At 49.8% G+C, this 6,772-nt stretch overlaps 1 long non-coding RNA gene across 1 annotated transcript; it reads left to right on the top strand.

Annotated features, from left to right (window-relative positions):
• The first annotated feature begins 3,709 nt into the window (after positions 1-3,709).
• On the top strand, positions 3,710-6,445 carry LOC148133850 (uncharacterized). Its single transcript, XR_015756059.1, has 2 exons — positions 3,710-4,544; positions 5,225-6,445. It is a non-coding gene; the product is annotated as an uncharacterized LOC148133850 (long non-coding RNA).
• Positions 6,446-6,772: the final 327 nt, after the last annotated feature.

Here is a 6,772-nt window from a genome sequence, read left to right as displayed (position 1 = left end):
CTTGACTGCTCATACCGACTTTGAGTGCTCGAGGCCGGCTAGCCCAGCCGGATTTGACCCGGTGGTTCAGCCGAAGGTCTCGACTTTGAGAGCGGACCGGCCCCCGCGTTCGGGCCGATTTTCATGCATTTCCCAAGTCGGCAAGTGGTCCAAACTGTGATGGGAGCGAACTTGACTGCTCATACCGACTTTGAGTGCTCGAGGCCGGCTAGCCCGGCCGGATTTGACCCGGTGGTTCAGCCGAAGGTCTCGACTTTGAGAGCGGACCGGCCCCCGCGTTGGGGCCGATTTTCGTGCATTTCCCAAGTCGGCAAGTGGTCCAAACTGTGATGGGAGCGAACCTGACTGCTCATACCGACTTTGAGTGCTCGGGGCCGGCTAGACCAGCCGGATTTGACCCGGTGGTTACAAATCAGTAAACAACGTCACTTAGAATTTATTTCAGTCAGTACAAATCAGTAACCATCGACACTTAGAATTTTTTTGAATCAGTACAAATCAGTAACCAGTGACACTTAGAATTTTTTAGGGTCCAGACTGTGATGGGAGCGAACTTGACTGCTCATACCGACTTTGAGTGCTCGAGGCCGGCTAGCCCGGCCGGATTTGACCCGGTGGTTACAAATCAGTAACCAACGACACTTAGAATTTTATTCAGTCAGTACAAATCAGTCACCAGTGACACTTAGAATTTTTTAGGGTCCAGACTGTGATGGGAGCGAACTTGACTGCTCATACCGACTTTGAGTGCTCGAGGCCGGCTAGCCCGGCCGGATTTGACCCGGTGGTTACAAATCAGTAACCAACGACACTTAGAATTTTTTCGAGTCAGTACAAATCAGTAACCAGTGACACTTAGATTTTTTAGGGTCCAAACTGTGATGGGAGCGAACTTGACTGCTCATACCGACTTTGAGTGCTCGAGGCCGGCTAGCCCGGCCGGATTTGACCCGGTGGTTCTGCCGAAGGTCTCGCCTTCGAGAGCGGACCCTGCCACCGTGTTCAGGCCGAGTTTCATGCATTTCCAACGTTGGGAAATCAGTAACCAGAAAAACTTAGAAAAAATGCCCAAAAAGAAGAAATCAGTAACCAGAAAAACTTAGAAAAATGCCCGAAAATGAGAAATGAGTAACCAGAAAAACTTAGAAAAATGCCCAAAAAGAAGAAATGAGTAACCAGAAAAACTTAGAAAAATGCCCAAAAAGAAGAAATGAGTAACCAGAAAAACTTAGAAAAATGCCCAAAAAGAAGAAATCAGTAACTAGAAAAACTTAGAAAAATGCCCGAAAATGAGAAATGAGTAACCAGAAAAACTTAGAAAAATGCCCAAAAAGAAGAAATCAGTAACTAGAAAAACTTAGAAAAATGCCCAAAAATAAGAAATGAGTAACCAGAAAAACTTAGAAAAATGCCCAAAAAGAAGAAATCAGTAACTAGAAAAACTTAGAAAAATGCCCGAAAATGAGAAATGAGTAACCAGAAAAACTTAGAAAAATGCCCAAAAAGAAGAAATGAGTAACCAGAAAAACTTAGAAAAATGCCCAAAAAGAAGAAATGAGTAACCAGAAAAACTTAGAAAAATGCCCAAAAAGAAGAAATCAGTAACTAGAAAAACTTAGAAAAATGCCCAAAAATAAGAAATGAGTAACCAGAAAAACTTAGAAAAATGCCCAAAAAGAAGAAATCAGTAACTAGAAAAACTTAGAAAAATGCCCGAAAATGAGAAATGAGTAACCAGAAAAACTTAGAAAAATGCCCAAAAAGAAGAAATGAGTAACCAGAAAAACTTAGAAAAATGCCCAAAAAGAAGAAATGAGTAACCAGAAAAACTTAGAAAAATGCCCAAAAAGAAGAAATGAGTAACCAGAAAAACTTAGAAAAATGCCCAAAAAGAAGAAATCAGTAACTAGAAAAACTTAGAAAAATGCCCAAAAATAAGAAATGAGTAACCAGAAAAACTTAGAAAAATGCCCAAAAAGAAGAAATCAGTAACTAGAAAAACTTAGAAAAATGCCCGAAAATGAGAAATGAGTAACCAGAAAAACTTAGAAAAATGCCCAAAAAGAAGAAATGAGTAACCAGAAAAACTTAGAAAAATGCCCAAAAAGAAGAAATGAGTAACCAGAAAAACTTAGAAAAATGCCCAAAAAGAAGAAATGAGTAACCAGAAAAACTTAGAAAAATGCCCAAAAAGAAGAAATCAGTAACTAGAAAAACTTAGAAAAATGCCCGAAAATGAGAAATGAGTAACCAGAAAAACTTAGAAAAATGCCCAAAAAGAAGAAATGAGTAACCAGAAAAACTTAGAAAAATGCCCAAAAAGAAGAAATGAGTAACCAGAAAAACTTAGAAAAATGCCCAAAAAGAAGAAATCAGTAACTAGAAAAACTTAGAAAAATGCCCAAAAATAAGAAATGAGTAACCAGAAAAACTTAGAAAAATGCCCAAAAAGAAGAAATCAGTAACTAGAAAAACTTAGAAAAATGCCCGAAAATGAGAAATGAGTAACCAGAAAAACTTAGAAAAATGCCCAAAAAGAAGAAATGAGTAACCAGAAAAACTTAGAAAAATGCCCAAAAAGAAGAAATGAGTAACCAGAAAAACTTAGAAAAATGCCCAAAAAGAAGAAATGAGTAACCAGAAAAACTTAGAAAAATGCCCAAAAAGAAGAAATCAGTAACTAGAAAAACTTAGAAAAATGCCCAAAAATAAGAAATGAGTAACCAGAAAAACTTAGAAAAATGCCCAAAAAGAAGAAATCAGTAACTAGAAAAACTTAGAAAAATGCCCGAAAATGAGAAATGAGTAACCAGAAAAACTTAGAAAAATGCCCAAAAAGAAGAAATGAGTAACCAGAAAAACTTAGAAAAATGCCCAAAAAGAAGAAATGAGTAACCAGAAAAACTTAGAAAAATGCCCAAAAAGAAGAAATGAGTAACCAGAAAAACTTAGAAAAATGCCCAAAAAGAAGAAATCAGTAACTAGAAAAACTTAGAAAAATGCCCGAAAATGAGAAATGAGTAACCAGAAAAACTTAGAAAAATGCCCAAAAAGAAGAAATGAGTAACCAGAAAAACTTAGAAAAATGCCCAAAAAGAAGAAATGAGTAACCAGAAAAACTTAGAAAAATGCCCAAAAAGAAGAAATCAGTAACTAGAAAAACTTAGAAAAATGCCCGAAAATGAGAAATGAGTAACCAGAAAAACTTAGAAAAATGCCCAAAAAGAAGAAATCAGTAACTAGAAAAACTTAGAAAAATGCCCGAAAATGAGAAATGAGTAACCAGAAAAACTTAGAAAAATGATCAAAAATAATAAATCAGTAACCAGAAAAACTTAGGAAAAAACACTTAGAAAATTTTTCAGCAAAGTGTGAAAAATATTCTAAGTGTCAGCGGAGGAAAGTGCCGAAGCATCGGGAAAGATTCACAAACTCGCGCCGAACATGTGTTCCGAAGTGCCGCAGGAACTGTGTGAATTGAGCCCGGCAAATGGCCAACTGTCATTTTGTGTCTGCAGCCCGAAAACTTTAACTTTGTCTGTCGCGGAAGTCCCGAGCGGGAAAAATCCAAACGGTTTTGCGGGGATCGAGTTCCAGAGCGATGCAGTCAAATTTGAAATTCAGACCCATTCAGTGCCACTTGCATTTGTTACACAGTGAGGTTGGCGGGGTACCCGGAGATTTCTGGGAACACGATTTTTAGAACAAAATGGCGGCGCGGGACCTTTTTGAAAGGCATCCGAAAAACGGTTCCACGGGCATAGCACTCTAATGGCGGGTATGAGTGCATGCTGGAGAGCTCTTGGAAGTCGAATTTTTGACACTTTGTCAATTTTTTGACAGAATTGCCAAACTCTCCCTGTCTGTTCTAAGAGTCGGTCAGAGACCTGTGTGGAGGTCTCTTGACACGATTGGAGGGCGGGCAAATCCCCACGTTGACTCCGGCCGTCCCTCCACAGGCGCTCGTGTCCAAAATGAAGGCGAGAGACGCGAGTGGCCTGGTTCCCTTGGGTGCTGCCAGGAAGGATGCGGGCTGACCCTTGCCTGAGCACTCCCTAAAGCCTCTTACGAGTCGAGGGCCGGCCTCGGGCGCCGCACGACCGGCTCTGGGAGTGGGTGGCCGCTATTGTGAATAGGCTGGTCCTTCCCGCTGCCACCCGGCCAAGTGCGACGGCTCTGCCGCCCTGCGGTGCTCGTCACCCAGGTTTGGGGAACTCGGTCAGAGGCTGTGGCGGGGGGTCTCTTGACACGATTGGAGGACGGGCCATCCCCACGTTGACTCCGGCCGTCCCTCCACAGGCGCTCGTGTCCAAAATGAAGGCGAGAGACGCGAGTGGCCTGGTTCCCTTGGGTGCTGCCAGGAAGGGTGCGGGCTGACCCTTGCCTGAGCACTCCGTAAAGCCTCTTACGAGTCGAGGGCCGGCCTCGGGCGCCGCACGACCGGCTCTGGGAGTGGGTGGCCGCTATTGTGAATAGGCTGGTCCTTCCTGCTGCCATCCGGCCAAGTGCGACGGCTCTGCCGCCCTGCGCTGCTCGTCACCCAGGTTTGGGGAACTCGGTCAGAGGCCGTGGCGGGGGGTCTCTTGACACGATTGGAGGACGGGCCATCCCCACGTTGACTCCGGCCGTCCCTCCACAGGCGCTCGTGTCCAAAATGAAGGCGAGAGACGCGAGTGGCCTGGATCCCTTGGGTGCCGCCAGGAAGGGTGTGGGCTGACCCTTGCCTGAGCACACGTTAAAGCCTCTTACGAGTCGAGGGCCGGCCTCGGGCGCCGCACGACCGGCTCTGGGAGTGGGTGGCCGCTATTGTGAATAGGCTGGTCCTTCCCGCTGCCATCCGGCCAAGTGCGACGGCTCTGCCGCCCTGCGGTGCTCGTCACCCAGGTTTGGGGAACTCGGTCAGAGGCCGGTGCGGGGGGTCTCTTGACACGATTGGAGGACGGGCCATCCCCACGTTGACTCCGGCCGTCCCTCCACAGGCGCTCGTGTCCAAAATGAAGGCGAGAGACGCGAGTGGCCTGGATCCCTTGGGTGCCGCCAGGAAGGGTGTGGGCTGACCCTTGCCTGAGCACACGTTAAAGCCCCTTACGAGTCGAGGGACGGCCTCGGGCGCCGCACGACCGGCTCTGGGAGTGGGTGGCCGCTATTGTGTATAGGCTGGTCCTTCCCGCTGCCATCCGGCCAAGTGCGACGGCGCTGCCGCCCTGCGGTGCTCGTCACCCAGGTTTGGGGAACTCGGTCAGAGGCCGGTGCGGGGGGTCTCTTGACACGATTGGAGGACGGGCCACCCCCACGTTGACTCCGGCCGTCCGTCCACAGGCGCTCGTGTCCAAAATGAAGGCGAGAGACGCGAGTGGCCTGGATCCCTTGGGTGCCGCCAGGAAGGGTGTGGGCTGACCCTTGCCTGAGCACACGTTAAAGCCCCTTACGAGTCGAGGGACGGCCTCGGGCGCCGCACGACCGGCTCTGGGAGTGGGTGGCCGCTATTGTGTATAGGCTGGTCCTTCCCGCTGCCATCCGGCCAAGTGCGACGGCGCTGCCGCCCTGCGGTGCTCGTCACCCAGGTTTGGGGAACTCGGTCAGAGGCCGGTGCAGGGGTCTCTTGACACGATTGGAGGACGGGCCACCCCCACGTTGACTCCGGCCGTCCGTCCACAGGCGCTCGTGTCCAAAATGAAGGCGAGAGACGCGAGTGGCCTGGATCCCTTGGGTGCCGCCAGGAAGGGTGTAGGCTGGCCCTTGCCTGAGCACACTGTAAAGCCTCTTACGAGTCGAGGGTCGGCCTCGGGCGCCGCACGACCGGCTCTGGGAGTGGGTGGCCGCTATTGTGAATAGGCTGGTCCTTCCCGCTGCCATCCGGCCAAGTGCGACGGCTCTGCCGCCCTGCGCTGCTCGTCACCCAGGTTTGGGGAACTCGGTCAGAGGCCGGTGCGGGGGGTCTCTTGACACGATTGGAGGACGGGCCATCCCCACGTTGACTCCGGCCGTCCGTCCACAGGCGCTCGTGTCCAAAATGAAGGCGAGAGACGCGAGTGGCCTGGATCCCTTGGGTGCCGCCAGGAAGGGTGCGGGCTGACCCTTGCCTGAGCACACGTTAAAGCCTCTTACGAGTCGAGGGTCGGCCTCGGGTGCCGCACGACCGGCTCTGGGAGTGGGTGGCCGCTATTGTGAATAGGCTGGTCCTTCCCGCTGCCACCCGGCCAAGTGCGACGGCTCTGCCGCCCTGCGGTGCTCGTCACCCAGGTTTGTGCAACTCGGTCAGAGGCCGGGGCGGAGGTCTCTTGACACGATTGGAGGACGGGCCATCCCCACGTTGAATCCGGACGTCCCTCCACAGGCGCTCGTGTCGAAAATGAAAGGCGAGAGAGACGTGAGTGGCCTTGGTTCCCTTTGGGTGTTGCCAGGAAGGATGCGGGCTGACCCTTGCCTGAGCACACCCATGTTTGTGCAACTCGGTCAGAGGCCGGGGCAGAGGTCTCTTGAAACGACTGGAGGGCGGGCAATCCCCACGTTGAATCCGGCCGTCCCTCCACAGGCGCTCGTGCCGAAATTGAAGGCGAGAGAGGCGAGTGGCCTTGCTTCCCTTGTGTGTTGCCAGGAAGGATGTGGTCTGACCCTTGCCTGAGCACACCAAGGTTTGTGCAACTCAGTCAGAGGCCGGGGGCAGAGGTCTCTTGAAACGACTGGAGGGCGGGCAATCCCCACGTTGAATCCGGCCGTCCCTCCACAGGCGCTCGTGCCGAAATTGAAGGCGAGAGAGGCGAGTGGCCTT

Source organism: Chiloscyllium plagiosum, unplaced genomic scaffold (assembly GCF_037043375.1).
Source record: "Chiloscyllium plagiosum isolate Xiang-an unplaced genomic scaffold, Cpla_swu_hap1 HiC_scaffold_189, whole genome shotgun sequence".
Classification (NCBI taxonomy): Eukaryota; Metazoa; Chordata; class Chondrichthyes; order Orectolobiformes; family Hemiscylliidae; genus Chiloscyllium; species Chiloscyllium plagiosum.
The sequence above is the reverse complement of the archived record's forward strand: the minus strand, read 5'-3'. Positions and strand labels throughout refer to the sequence as shown.